At 37.8% G+C, this 14,972-nt stretch overlaps 1 protein-coding gene across 7 annotated transcripts in view; it reads left to right on the plus strand.

Annotated features, from left to right (window-relative positions):
* The window catches only part of LOC108067941 (zinc finger protein 236), a 66,597-nt gene that overhangs the window by 14,765 nt on the left and 36,860 nt on the right, over nt 1–14,972 (plus strand). For 2 of the 7 annotated variants that reach the window (XM_044394796.2, XM_070218083.1), the window contains exon 1: nt 8,210–9,131. The exons of 1 other annotated variant lie outside the window; for it this stretch is intronic. The gene's annotated coding sequence lies outside the window, so the exon portion shown is untranslated. Of the gene's footprint in view, nt 1–8,203; nt 9,132–14,972 lie in introns of those variants that run through there. 4 more of the 7 variants (XM_044394797.2, XM_070218086.1, XM_070218092.1 and 1 more) reach the window with 3 other exon arrangements.

A 14,972-nucleotide genomic window follows, 5' to 3' on the forward strand; every position in this document is an offset into this window, starting at 1 on the left:
GTTTGGTCGTTCGCATTTGAGTCTCGCTGGGATCATATTTAACGCTTTGCTGGACTCACCCACCACCCCCCAGAGACTTCTGGGACAGCTCTCATCTGTCAACAGGAATCCAGAACGGACCAAGTCAAATGTGTGCATTAAATGTCAATAACCATAACTTAATTCGCTTGGACTTTCATTTGGTTTTCGGTTTGGGTTTTGGGTTTTGTGTTTTTGGTTTGTCTTTCACATCGTTCATTGTCATTGTTTGCTTTTGAAACAAAGGTCAACTTACGCCAGCCACTCCACCCCCTTAAACCCACTGATTCGGATTCGGAGCTGGAGGTCTGAAATCGAATAGGTCTGGCCACTGCAAAAATATTGACTCAACTGCAGCATTTTTGCAGGGGGCGGAGGTGGTGCACCATAAATCACAATGATGGCCAGTGGCCCAATATTAGTTTAGGTTGCCTGGGGAACAGTTTAAGCTAATTGTCAGTCAGGAGAGATCAATTGGGTTGCTTGGCCTGTAAGTAGGTGTATTTAAGGATGGCACTCAGAAAAAAAACCAAGCACATTGTGCTTGTTTCAAGCCCAAATGGTCTTGAAAGGGCGACAGGTACGAAATGGGCTTGTTTTTTCATTTCAAGAACGTTTTATTCTTAAACCGACATTCTTAATTTGAGAAAATTTTCGGGCGTAATTAAGTATGAAATGTTTTGAACCCAGAATTAATTATACTTAAATTAAGTATAAATTCTACTTAAACAACGTATAATTTATAAAAAAAAAACATTTTAAAATTATAAAAATTTAATGAAAATTGCTTTGGAGTGAAGGGGTAATATTATTATTTGTACAAATTTAATCCGATTTACTTGTAAATGAGGTATAAGTTATGCTCAAATGAAGTATGAAATATTCTTAATCTAATAGTATAAATCATTGTGTTGTTTTATTAGTTAACAATACTTATTTTGTATAATCTTAAACTTAATTACTGATAAATGTATAAAGATTTGTAGATAAAAATGTGTTTTATACTTACGAAACATTTTTGTTAAAATCACATACCTCTCCTAGGATTCGATCCCGCAACCTCACGCACCACAGTCGGACGTTCTAACAGCTCGGCCACGCTCGCTCTTACGCGGCGATGACCAAAAAACCTACATAAGTACTTTTATTTGCATACTTAATTTAAGTACAACGTGTACTTGTTTTGAGAATTTAATTCTTAGTTTTAAAAAATATAAAACAAAAACACCTTTAACAAGGTAAAATGGAGTGACGATCTTAATTAAGTACAACGTGTACTTGTTTTGAGAATTTAATTCTTAGTTTTAAAAAATATATGTGATATGCTTTTAAAGACCATATTATTCGACGCGTATTGTCAGTAAAAATACAAGTCGGACATTTATCCCTACCGGCCCCAAAAGCTCCAATTTTCAAAATTTTCACACTTTCAACGCCCTCTTTCCCAAACCAATTGATTGGTGTATAACTCATTACCATTAAATGTTTTGAATTCTGCGGCTATATAATAGTAGTCGCCTTCGCAAACTCTCCTGGTGCGCTTCGTCACTACGTGGACTTACGCGCACAGTGATTTATCTCCTTGTGATTTTATGTAAATGTTTTAAAACACATAATCCGTAATTTGCTTTTTTCTCCCCGAATTAAACATAAAATCGGCTTGTTTTGAGAATTTAATTCTTAGCTATAAATTTAAATGTTTTTCAAATCGAATCGTATTTTGGCATATATGACGCACGTTTTTCACAGTATTTAATAACAATTTCAAAATTTTCTCCAATTTAACAAAATTTGCTTGTTTTGAGGATCTTTTTTAATAATATTGAACTACTTGTGTTTTATTAACATATGTACCTACATTAGGGTTGTTAAAAAAATCGATAGCACTATCGATACTATCGATGGTTTTAATATTTAGGAAACATCGATGGTTTGAACCCACAATCGATACTATCGCTCCAAAAAAATAATTTTATTTTACATGCAACTTTTGGTATATTTTAAGGAAAAACAAGAAAGGAAGCTAGCTTCGGCCAGCCGAAGCTTATATACCCTTGCAGATCATTCCTATTAATTAACAAATCGCAAAAATGTTCAATTTTCTAATATTTCTCATTAATTTTCCGATCGTTCCTATGGCAGCTATATGATATAGTCGTCCGATTTTGATTAAATTAAAATTGAAATTTGGAAATATTTAAAAAGAGTCATATCCTAGAGTAGAAGATAATACAGTAAAAACCAAAGAAGCTAGAATTTATTTCCTATTACTTTTCCATTAATTTTCCGATCGTTCCTATGGCAGCTATAAGATATAGTAGTCCGATTTTTTATATAATTTATTCGAAATTCAGAAATATTTAAAAAATAACATCCCCAAAAGTAGAAGGTAATATTTCAAAAAACACCGAAGCTAGAATTTTTTAAAGTTATTTTTTTCCGATTGTTCCTATGGGAGCTATAAGATATAGTTGTCCGATCCGGTCGGCTCCGACATATATAGAAAGAAGACTTTTTCGAAAGTTGTGTCCCGATAGCTCAAAAACTGAGAGACTAGTTTGCGTAGAAACAGACAGACGGACAGACGGACGGACAGACGGACGGACAGACGGACATGGCTAGATCGACTCGTCTTGTGATGCTGATCAAGAATATATATACTTTATGGGGTCGGAAACGTCTCCTTCACTGCGTTGCAAACTTCTGACTGAAATCATAATACCCTTTGCAAGGGTATAACAAGAGAGAACGCTATAGTCGGGTTCGTGGCCCTACTATCTAATACCCGTCACTCGGCTAAAGGAAGTGCGAGGGAGATGGATATATAACCTTTTTTTGATTGCGTATAACTTTTTTTAATGAATGGTCCGATTCTACATTTCGATAGGTATAAGTATGCACAACAAAATTGCATTTATACTTCTCGGAAATCTTTAAAGATGTGGGCGCAGGACACATTTTAAAATCGTTAGTGGGCGATTGTGGGCGTTAGAAGGGGCGTGGCGCTCGGTTGAAATAAACTTGCGCTGCGTAGGAGGCCCAAGAATATGTGTGGAAAATCTCAACCTTCTAGCTTTTGTAGTTTCCGAGATCTCAGCGTTCATACAGACGGACAGACGGACAGACGGACATGGCTAGATCGACTCGGCTAGTGCCCCTGATCAAGAATATATATACTTTATAGGGTCGGAAATGCTTCCTTCTCCCTGTTACATACTTTTGCACGAATACAATATACCCTTTTACTCTACGAGTAACGGGTATAAAAAGTATTTTAAAGTATATACTTAAGAACACGACGGTATTTTATTTGTTAAGGCTCAAAGTTAGACCGTTTCTTTCCCAACCACACATTTTCCATAATTTGTTTTTCATAATTTTCCTTTATTTTAACATTTTGTTTTTTATTTTCTTTAATTGTTGATACTATCGATAGTATCGATAGTGACCACCATCGATAGCTAAAAACATCGATGGTGTCCACTATCGATTTTTTAACAACCCTAACCTACATTATACAGTTTTTGTGAACTAATATTGTCTTTTTTAGTCTAGCGCCAATTCTATTTTACTTTAATCAATATTGGTACGCGTTAACTAAATTAATTAGTACATTTTAACATTGGCTTAAGCACAAATTGTACTTGTCAAAATGCTTTTTATTTCTTTATTTTAATACTACTGATGAGAATAATTCATTCTTATTTACAGAATACTAAAACCTAATTTTCTGAAATTAAGAACTTTTAGTAATCACATTATTTTTATTTATTTTTTTTAGAATAAATTATACTTGGGTTTAGGATAAATCGTTCTTGTTTCGTCCTGTTTATTGAATTATGTTCTGGAATCAAGCACATTTGCGGATAATTTGGGTTTTAAGAATGATTTATTCTTAATTCAAGAACGCCCAACATTCTCATTCTTAAAACAAGCCCAAAAAAAACTATCCGAAATCAAGTACAAATCGCGCTCAAATTTAGGATGCGTTTTTTTCTGAGTGTACATTTAGCTTTTAGTTTACATTTAGTTTGATAGCTGTTATTTAAATCAATCGTTGCTTTCCACGTCTATCCTTAAAGTTTCACCCTCAAGACTTGTATTAGTCATAAAATTCGCGTTTTATTGCCCCGCAACCCTCTCTTCGATCATAAAATTCGCGCACAAGTCCCCAGGGAACTTTCCACTCAACACCACCCTAGATTGCCGACCTGGCCATCAGGTAAATGGAAATGGAATATGTCTCAAATCGAAATTCTTTGGGGATTTGGCCTCAGCTCAGGTCTGAAACTATCTTTCAGATCAATAAAAACGAAACCATTCAGCATGGAAAAAATGAAATACTCAGGTGACTGACGCATGGCACACACAGCTATAATTTACATATTTTTTGGCCAAACGAAGAGTGGAAATGAAAAAGGAGCAAAAAGCTCGTTGAAGATACCAAAAAGCAACCCAAAAGTAAACAGAAGTTTTTTTCGGAGCAGCGGATGGGGGATGCCAGTTTTTTTTGGGGCCCAGGAAGGTTGGTTGAAATTGAAAACGGCGTTGATTATAATGTCAATACTCATAAAAACAACAGAAAACTCGTACAACAAAAAGGCAGCTCGCGAAAAAAATGTATAACTCTAAACTTGTGACACACAGAGAAGTACGATATATAGCTTATTGCGTGGGGATGCTCCGGAGGGCGGGGGCGTGGCTGATTGGTCCGCTTCTGCTCATGGGTGCGGTCCAAAACATTTGGCTTGCTTTACCCCTTTTATTGTTGTTGGGCTCTTATTTATTTTGCGGTCAGTGTTTTCGCTTTTGCTTTTTTGGGCACTTTTTTCTGTTTTATCGCCGTGTCTTTTTGGAGTTAAAAAATCAAAATGTATGTTTCATGTTCTCCATTGGCACATTGGCACTTTCATGGGCATTTACCAATGCTCTGTGGATATGGGAGATATCTCAGTTTTTAAGTTAAATTTATAGAGATAATACTTTTAAGAAGGCAATTATATTTTCGAATTTTTTTATTTATTTAAAGTTTTTACTTAATCCTAATACTATTCCTATATTAATTTATAAATTAATATTTACAAATAAATCTGAAACATTTTAATATAAATTATTTATATGTCTAATCATTTCTGACTTATTTTCTAATGATTCTAGAATCTAACCCGATTTTCCTAGCAATCTGATCGTATATTTCCAAGAAATCAGCTTATTTTAGAAGAGTATCCATCTCCTCGTGATTGTCTAATATACAATTGATATCTTGTGGCTTGTCCTTTGGCTACCTGCCTGATCTGCTCACCTTTCCGCCCCGGGAATTCTCCATCTCCGAATCGCCATCCCCGTCGATGTCATTGTCACCCCTCGACTTTAATGCGCTTTGGCATGCTTTTAGGCAATAATTCATGGATTAACGCCATTTGGCTTAAGCTCGTTTCTTTGGCTGCTTTTAGCGCAGAGTTTTTGATATTTGGAGCCTCGCCTTCACCTTTTGGTGCCATCGCCACTCGGGATTCGCATTCCTCGGACGTGACTAATAAACCTTTGTCGCCATCCTCGCCCCATTCTCCGGCTCTAATGATCTTGCTCATTTTTGGCCACAAACAGAATTTCGTGTGTAGCGATTTGTTGACCACAACAAATTGCATTCGCCCATAGTGCCATAAATAACTTTGCCAAAATGTCCCGGGAATCCTCACCGCCGCCGCCGACCTGTATGCGAGTGGATGTCCTTGTACCTGACTGAGTGACTGACTCCCTGGACTGACTGAGAGCACGTGCTAAGTGCCGGGGCAGCCCATTAATCAATCCGAAAGGGTGGGGAGGGGAGGGGCGTATTGGACCGCCTTGATTTATGCTTTAGAATATTATTTGAGATTTTTTGCTTTTCAAAATTCCTTCGAATGCAGTCCTTTTCTGCTGATTGCTGGCAAATTTCATGTGGCATCTTGTATCCTTTATCCTTGCGCCTGATGCGAAAGCATTTCAGATGAAATTCAATCGGGCTGGAGAGCATCCTCTTCTGTGTCCTGTCCCCCACTTGTTTTAGCCATTTCTATTCCCAGGCGGCGAAACATTTTGCGCTCGCTTTGTTTCTGCCAAGGCATGCAAAATTTTCGGATGGCGGAAAGATGAGTTTGAGGAAAACCCGAAGGGAAAATGGTAAAACGAGCAAAAGGATGCTGGAAAGAGGTTGGAGACAGAATATAGACCGAACGGCTGTGAAGCAAAAATGAAGGCCTAGTAAGAGGATGGAAATTTTAAGCATAGATGTGTATTTAAGGACCAACTTAATTCGGCTAAGATATTCACAAAGTAACATTTTATTCACATTACCTAAAGAAAGAAATTATTCAAATTTAAGCAATGCTAAAGCCCATTAAAGCGAAATTCGCTTCATTTAAATATTTAAATCCAACATAATTTTAAGTAAAATATTTATATTATTTTTCATTTCATTCTAAAAAGTAGGAACAACTGAATGTTGTTTTTCAGAGTTTAAGCGAAGGCAGCTTAAGCAACCTAAACATATGAAGTTTCCATTAAAAGTATTTCCTTTAAAACTAGAAAATATCTCAAAAAAATTACAATAATGGGAAATTCGAAACAAAAGAAGCAGGAAAGTAGCCAGGAGAAGAAACCTCATTGAGTAGCATCTGGCCATCATTGTTCGGGGAAACGGAGAAAACTCAAAGGGGATGGCAATGGGAGCTGTCTTGCGGGTGACTGACGCTCCCAAGTGGCATCGGCAGCATCCTCCTTGCCACCCCCATCTTGGGTAACTTCTTCTTCTTTTCTTCAACTTCCGTTGCATGAATTTCCGGCCATGGCATTTTCATTGTTTTTGCTACTACTTCGCCGGCGTCCTCGGCTGGCACTTTCCATTTAGCTGAAAGTTGATTCGCATTCAGGGCATTTAATAAGCGCTTATTGTGCTTAAGCCTCATTGTTGTCCGTTCATAGTTATTTGTGTTGTTCGGTTAATACTTTCAGTGACTTTAATGACCGGGAAGGAACAATCCAGACCGAGCAATCCAGACAAAGTTTGCCAGAAATTGGTAACAGGACTTATCCTTAAATTTGACTTGGGAAATTGTCGGACTTCGGCTGTAGTACTTTCTACAGAGTACTCCTTTTCAGACACAAATCCTGAATCCGTAATGATCGAATCCTGATATAATTTTGTAAGGATAATTGAGTTTAAGTTTTAAAGCACATGTTTGACTAAATTCTTCTAAAATTATAACATATTTTAAATATACATACACGGTCTCCATTTAAAGAAGATTAGATAACGTAAACTACATTTTAATTTAAATAATACCACTTAGCTTGATGCCTTATCTTAATCAAAATGAACCGCGTTAAAAATGTGAATGGTTAAGACGATTTGAAATATTCTAAGGGCACCTTATACTGATTTTAAAGGTAGGATGGGAGCTGAAGTAGGCCATTACCAACTGACCCAATATTGAATAAATACATTTTCCTTCAGATTCGTAACCGTTTGCTTACTATATACTTTACTTTTTAAAACGACCCGCATTACTAAGTGCGTTTGGTTACGCATTTATTTCGGTTTTAGATTTGCCAATGTAAAGTGAGAATATTTTCCTTTCGATGAATTTTCATTCCTGATAAAGGGGTGAGTGGGTGGTCTGCGATGTTATTCTGTGGCTTCTTTGGGCAATTAGATTGGGCATTTAGCCATGAAATTTGCGAACATATGGCTTCTATCAGGGGAAAAAAACGGCCGGTGCTAACAGAGCGGCTAACAGAGGGCGGTTAGCAGAGCGGCGAGCTGTTGGGGGAGCTGTTAGGGGTTTGGGGATTGGTAATTGCAATGTGGGGCTTGGCTTGGCGCTCTTTCGTGTGCCCTCTCTCGCTCTCTCTCTGTGTGCTGTCTGCTGTCTCTGTTTCTTGCCCCCCAACCAGTGGTTCGTGTGGCTTCGGCTGCCGCTCGGCTTTCGCTTCGGCAGTGTTACAGAGCATCTGCGTTCTTCAACATTCTTCAACAGCACCGCGGATGCTCCGCTTCGCTTCTTCTTGGTCCGCACTCGCCGCACTCTCTTAAGCGCGGAGCTCTCTTGTGGCGCTCCTCTCCGCTCCGCTCCGCCGTGTGGTTCTTCTGGTTGGTGCCACCGACTACCGACTGGTTGGGCTGTGTTGTGCTTGTCGCTCTGCAGCTGCGTTCGTGCGCTTTTTGAAAATAGTTACAAGATGTTCATCGAAGTGAGTGGAACGCCGCAGCGGTTAAACGGAAACGGTCGCATGGACTCTTGAGCACCCGAAGAAGCTCGCTTCCGAAATCGCTAAGAAAATAAACTGAAGCACAATCGCGTTCTTCTACGTTCTTCAAGTGGAAACGCCAGCACAAAACGAAAAACAACCCTCAGCAATCTGAGTCAAATCAAAACAACACTAATTCATCTGCGAATGGGAGTCAATTCCAATTCTACAAGCCAAAAAAAAGCCCAGTGAAACAAGAAGTGCATTCGGTTTTCCTGCTCGTGGAGCTATTGTTATTTTTAAATTGCTGACCGCAGAATATTTTTACTGCTTAAAATAGACGGCAACACACAAAAAAGAGATGCCGCCGAAACAGAAATAAACGAAAAACCCAAAGGGTAAAAACTCGAAAGTGCCAAAACAAACAAGAATTTCACTTAGAAAAAGTGCGTGTTCTAAAAATATACAAATACAAAACCGCAACAAAGTAGCAAATATTTTTGAGGATATTTGCTGCCCAATCTCAACACAAAACTGCATTTTGTTCAATTTATTCAATCTGGAAACGCAAAGTGTCAAAGTGTAGTGCAAAAATATTTATAAATCTCTGCCAAAACATAAACAACCAAAAGAGAGAAGAGAATTCTACTCACATTTCGTGCATTTTATATAGATTTTCGTTTTTTGGAATACAAAATAAACAGAAATACAAGAGGCGGAATCCATTAGTTCCGCATTAAAGTGTTAAAATAAATTAAGTCTTGGATACTCCGTGAACTTTGCATTTTGGAATACTTCAGCAGCATTTTGGATATCCGTGCTATAGTGAATTCTATATATATTGCCGATCGATCTGGAGGGCTTGAGGAAATAATTTCACAAAGGTTGGTAAACAACTTATGTTTGTGATCGCTGTGATTGTTGAGTAATAGATTGTGGCTGGCATAAAGAAATCCATTTATTGCCGTCGCAAAATATTTATATTATGCACACGTCATTAAGCATACGACAGGTTGGCCAATGTAAGAATCTGCTTGTGAACCAGCAAATGGCCATGAGAAAAGTGTAAACAAGAAATATCGGCGTTTGTTTATTCAAAAATATAAAAATATAAAAGTGTTCAGAATTAAATTATCTTTAAACTTAATAATTGTAAAAATTTTATTTTCGTCGTATAACGTGAAATATGTAAACTTAAATGTGTGTTGTAAATGAAAAAAGGATTTGTGCACCTTCTTAAATTTTAAGGAAAGGCTTTAAACAATAATGCAGTAATTATTGACTGTCAGAATAATAAAAATGTAAAGTAATAATAATGAAATAAAACAATTTCACATAATTTTTTAAATCCGTGTATCTGTAAATGTAAACTAATCTAAAATTGCTAGAACTAAAAAGTAGTCTTACATATGCGGAGAATTTAATATCAAATTGCATAAAATTCATGCGCTAAGATATACAAATTTGGATTCGTCCAATAAGTTAAATTAATTTTAAGAATAAGATTTAAGGAAATACGAACCTTTAAATATAGTTATTATATTTGTAAAGTTTTTTTTTGTATTTTGACCAACTGGTATTATTTGAATAAACATAAGCAGCTGGAGGTTAGGTAATTAAAAATCCCGACAGACTTTCCAGGGAAAACAAATCCATTCCCCACAGACCACAAACACCTGGACACAGCCAAGTGTGGGATCTTTACAAAGAATAATACTTGAGCCCGTATACATAGAAGACGAGGTACACTCAAAAAAAAATTTTAGAAAATCGCCTATGGATTTGCTTTACTGGCGATTTTTTTCTATATTTCTGGAATATTTCTTGAATTTAATGAATTTTGATTAATTGGAAGAAAATTTTCTTTACCAGTAGAAAATTTTTTTATTTTAAAGAAAAAAATCGCCAGTGAAGCAAATCCATAGGCGATTTTCTAAAATTCAGGGCGATTCATTTTCTGAGTGTACTGTAAACAAAAGTCCCCGAGTGCATATCTCATTACCAGACCAAGGATCATCGTCAAAACAAAAGAAAGAATTGCAAGAAAGAACAACAAATATAGGCAGAACAAAAAGGCGAAACTTTTCTCATTATCAACGCAAGTGTTTTCAGCTCTCTTATTTTCCCTTTTTATTTTTTCGCCTTCCTTACAAGTAGAAGTGTCAGTCAGGGCCATGGATATGGCCACCGGCAGCTGGTCAGTCTCAGTTCTCGGTGGCAAATCCCACATCTCACACCGGAATCAACGTCATTCATAAAACCGAAAGAGGAAAAAAATTATAAAGCGGGGGACATTTTTTACAACTGTCATAAATTTCCCTGCACTCGAACATAAATCTATTTTCTGCATTTTATTTGTTTATTTAAAAATTCTTGTGCACAGCGAGAAGAACAGAAAGACGAGAGCCATAATTTGCAATCTGATTGATGTGACAATTCCTTAATTAATTTTTGTTGGAAATACGCCTTATATATGGCTGGCATTTAATTAGCAAATCTGTTTTTGGGAGAGGTAATACATCAGGGTAAATGATGTGATGCGAGTGCAGCAGAGAAATGAGGTTATTCACATCGCCGAATCTATTATCTGGCTCGTTTACCTTCCCCCGGCCAGGTAATTGAACCCCAGCATTGTCCTGCATTGCCCTTCCTCCTTAGATATAAAACGATGGATATATTTCCGTACCGTTCTTCCTTTTCCCACGAACTGTCAATCAACCTTTCGTTCTTACTCAACTAACCAAAGCATTTTGGCAATTATTTAGCGGCAGCGCCCCAAAAAATTAAGTAAAGCAAATAATACGAATTGCCGATAAGACCTGCCTGGGTGTTGTGTGCTTCTGTTGAGATCGAGTTCAGTGACTTAACTTATCACTGCCTGCTGAAACTTTTTGGCTCAACATTCTTCGTTCTTCTGGCTTCTTGTTTCTTGTTCTTTTCTGCTGATAAGACTTGCTGAGGCTGAGACGACGAAGAAACCGAAGCCGTAGCTAATGTGATTACGCTGCATTTTGAATAGTTCAGCGAGACCAGAAATCTGGATTGGGTGATGACAAATGCCTGATTCGTATTTAAAGTGATTAAACATATCTCCAGAATTTCTTAATATTTTTCTTCTAAGAAGGCGGTTTTAAACATAAATGTTCTAAGCACTTAAAATAAAGCTTTAAAAATTCCAAGACGTCGTATACTAAATTATAGACTAAATATTTAAAGAGTATCTGATAATTAAGAGTGGTAGTTGATATGCTTCTTTTATAATTTACTCAAGCACTTGCAAACTCCATTTTTCATTTACCTATTCCTTGGCATAAAATAATTTTAAACACATTTTCTTATCAGACAAACTCCCCAAAGTATGCCACAAATCAAAAGAAGGAATAAGTTTTGTTAGCAATAAATATTAAATTATTAATTGGCACAAGTTGAAGGATATATTGACAAATAAATTATAGAGCTGCCGCAATTGCGGTTTGGTCGGTCGACTGGCGATAAAGAAGTGCCACTCAACATCAGGCAATAGTCAACAACATCCATAAACATTGTTAAAAATGCAGAATGCATTATATTTGTTGAAACCCCTCGCTGGCCCACCCAATTAGCTTCGGATACTTGGGCAGTAAATAAGCCACCAAAAGAAAAATATACAAGATGCTGAAGGAAAAAACAAGAACGCGGAGGATGAAAAGCTGGCAATAGAGGAAAATATTTTCTGCGCCATATTTTGCAGCCAACGCACATAAATAAGCTCTAGACCAAGAAGCCAAAAAGGCAACAGAATGGGCGTAGCAAAACTTGGTCGCATTGTTGCTGCCACTGCCGCTCTGTTATGGTTGGCAACTGGCCAAAAGACATGGCCAAATGTGCGCCAGTTTTCGCTGCCTAGCCATCATCCAAAATTCAGCCTCCCATCATCCTCATCCCTTCACTCCTGCCTTCTGCCTTCTGCTCTCGGCCAATTTCTGTTGTCGGCTCGCTAATAAATAATTTTAATTGTATTTCTTTTTAGTTTTACTCTTTTATTTGGCTGCCCCACTTCTTTGGTAATAAAAAGATTTCCATTGTTGCACTAGTTGGGCTGCGGGAAATGGCTAAAAAAAAAAAAGAACGTGATCAACAGCAAATTGAGTTCGCCTTTATGACTTGGCCAATTTGCACAGTGTGTGTGTCTTATCAGGCTGCAACGACAGCATTGAGGTTGGCCAGGTTTTCCCTTATTTCTCTTCACATTTCTTCAGTTTTTTTTTTTGCACTTTTTCCGTGCCGCCTGCTGCCGGTGCCTCCTCCAATCTTTGGTCGACAAATATGTCGAGTGCTTGACTTGGGCAAACTTTGTCACTGATAAGACTGTTGAACACCCCCGATCAGCCTTCCTTCTGCTCATGTTCGGAACTCTTCAATTTTATGCTTCCACACGGGGAAAAATAAACGAAATTTACCAGCCACTCCCAAAAAAAAATTTAATATGAAACGATGATCAATTTAATATTGACTTGTAATGCGGCATCTCAATTCGATATGCTTGAAATAAAAAAAGACTGACTAATTGATGATTAAACTAGGGCCTTTTTTTTCACCGTGCAACAAAAAGAACCATAATAAGCATACGCCACGTTGCACTGAAACTGAAATGAAATGAAACGAAAGTTGTCTTGGTTGTAAGCTTTTTTTTGTCGACTTGGTCACGTCTTCAATGCACTTTTGCTACTTGAGAGGGGAGGATGGCAAATGTGGGGTGTTCGACGGTGTGCAGTGACATTTATTGTAGCTTGTTATTGGTGTTGCATCTGCTGCTGCAGAATCAGAATCAGAATCAGTTGGTCCCTGCACGAGTATGTATATATCTACAGTATAGCCAATGCACGAGTATAGTATCTACATAAGAGACACACCCACACACAGGGGCGTTGAGTTTTATAGGCGCTTTCAATACTGGGCCAAGGTAGTTTTTATCTTTTTACTTTGCCATTTCATTGTTGATGGCTGTTGTTGTTATTGTTATTGTCGTTGGCCCGTCTGGCAGCTTTAGCCGATTTTTTGTTGCCTTTTGTAATTGCAATTTGCAATCCTTGAACACAACTTGTGCTCTCTTTTCATTGCCCATTCTCTCATTGCCTGCTGTCTCTTTAATTTTGCATTACTCATCTGCTTAATTTTATTTATTTATTTTTCCTTTGCCAGATGTACAGAAAAAGCACGTGCTGAAGGCAAGATGTTTCTTAAAAAGACTTGCTATTTTATACTCAATATAATTTAAGCAATAAAATTAATTAAATTATTAAATCATGAATTTATTCAAAATGAAACCAACATTTTCTAACTTTCTTTTGGTTTTTCATTTTATTTTTGTTTCTCCATTCGAAGCTCTACCCGATTCGGATTCAAAATACACACAAAATCTCCTAACAATAATGATTTAAAATATTTACAAATTGAGAGAAGCTCTTTCGCATTTCAATTTTGATTTTCTTTCCATTTGGTTTGTTAGTTTTATGTTTGTTTTCGATTTTCCAATGACGTCTGCCAGAAATTTTCCATTGCATCGAGACAATTGGCAGCCAAGTCAAGTCAAATGAATGCAATTGGCACACACACACACACACAGACAGAAGCACGACCGCCCAACCCCCCAGCCCCTTGGAAGACCCCCGTCACCACGCCCCTGCACTTGTATATCTCTTATTCGATCAACCTTCCTTTCTTGGCTTGATTCTTTCGGTTCGTTTTTCAAACAATGCCAAGCTGTCAAAGCTATTGATTTGAGTGTGCGACTTATGTTTGCCATGTGAATGCCTTTGAACGCCCACTGACGCCCCCTTTTTCCCGTTACCATCCACCCCCACCCCTTGCCCTATCATCTCGGTATCCTTCTCCCTTGTCTGCGTGTTGCAATCAATGACTTTTCCTTGGCAAGCGCTTTTCTTCAGCGCTTTTGTCCTTCTGGCTTTCTCCTCGTTTTGATCCTGCCTTTCACTTCTTTTACCGCCTTTTTTCACACCCTTTTCCCCAAAATTTTCCCCCCTACACATGTGACTGCATCTAAAGGCAAAAATGCATAGCGGGCACTAAAAAAAAAGAAGAAAAAAAAAACGAAACAAGGGAAGCGAACATTTTCCACTGCACAAACTTTGTTGCCAAGCTTGTTTTACTTAAATTGTATTTGTACAAGGCTTCAACACTGCCACTTTTCACCCAAACTCCAAGGAAAATTCCCTTTTCTGAGCTACCGAAAAAGTGCCAACTTGTAGTTTCTGTGCCTGCCGGTTAGTTGGCTTTAACTTTTCGCTTTTTGCCTGAACCAATTTCGAAAGGGGAGATGTAGAAGTTAAGGAATTCTTGGTCATATATACCAGAATCCAGCTGGTATATAGGGCCACTTCATCCTCAAACAGGCAATGAACCAAAAATCTAAAGCCAATTCATTGGCCTCTGGCCTCTGTGTTGTGCCACAGGGAAAATAGCAACAGGGGGGAAAGGTGGCCATAAACAAGACTTTCTAGCTGCTGAATACATGGGCATAATCTATGGCCACGTCCTTGTTACCCTCCCATATCATTCGACTTGGCCCCGGAGGCCTTTTGTTTAGATTTATTGCTTTTTCTGTTTGTGCTCAGAAACCTCCTCTTTTCTCCCTCGCTCTGGGTTCTTTTTAGTTGATAATTGATGAACATTGTGACTGCTGCACAAAAGGACACCCCTGCACTAGCACTCACACATTCAGCACT

Source organism: Drosophila takahashii, chromosome 2L, assembly GCF_030179915.1.
Source record: "Drosophila takahashii strain IR98-3 E-12201 chromosome 2L, DtakHiC1v2, whole genome shotgun sequence".
Lineage (NCBI taxonomy): Eukaryota > Metazoa > Arthropoda > Insecta > Diptera > Drosophilidae > Drosophila > Drosophila takahashii.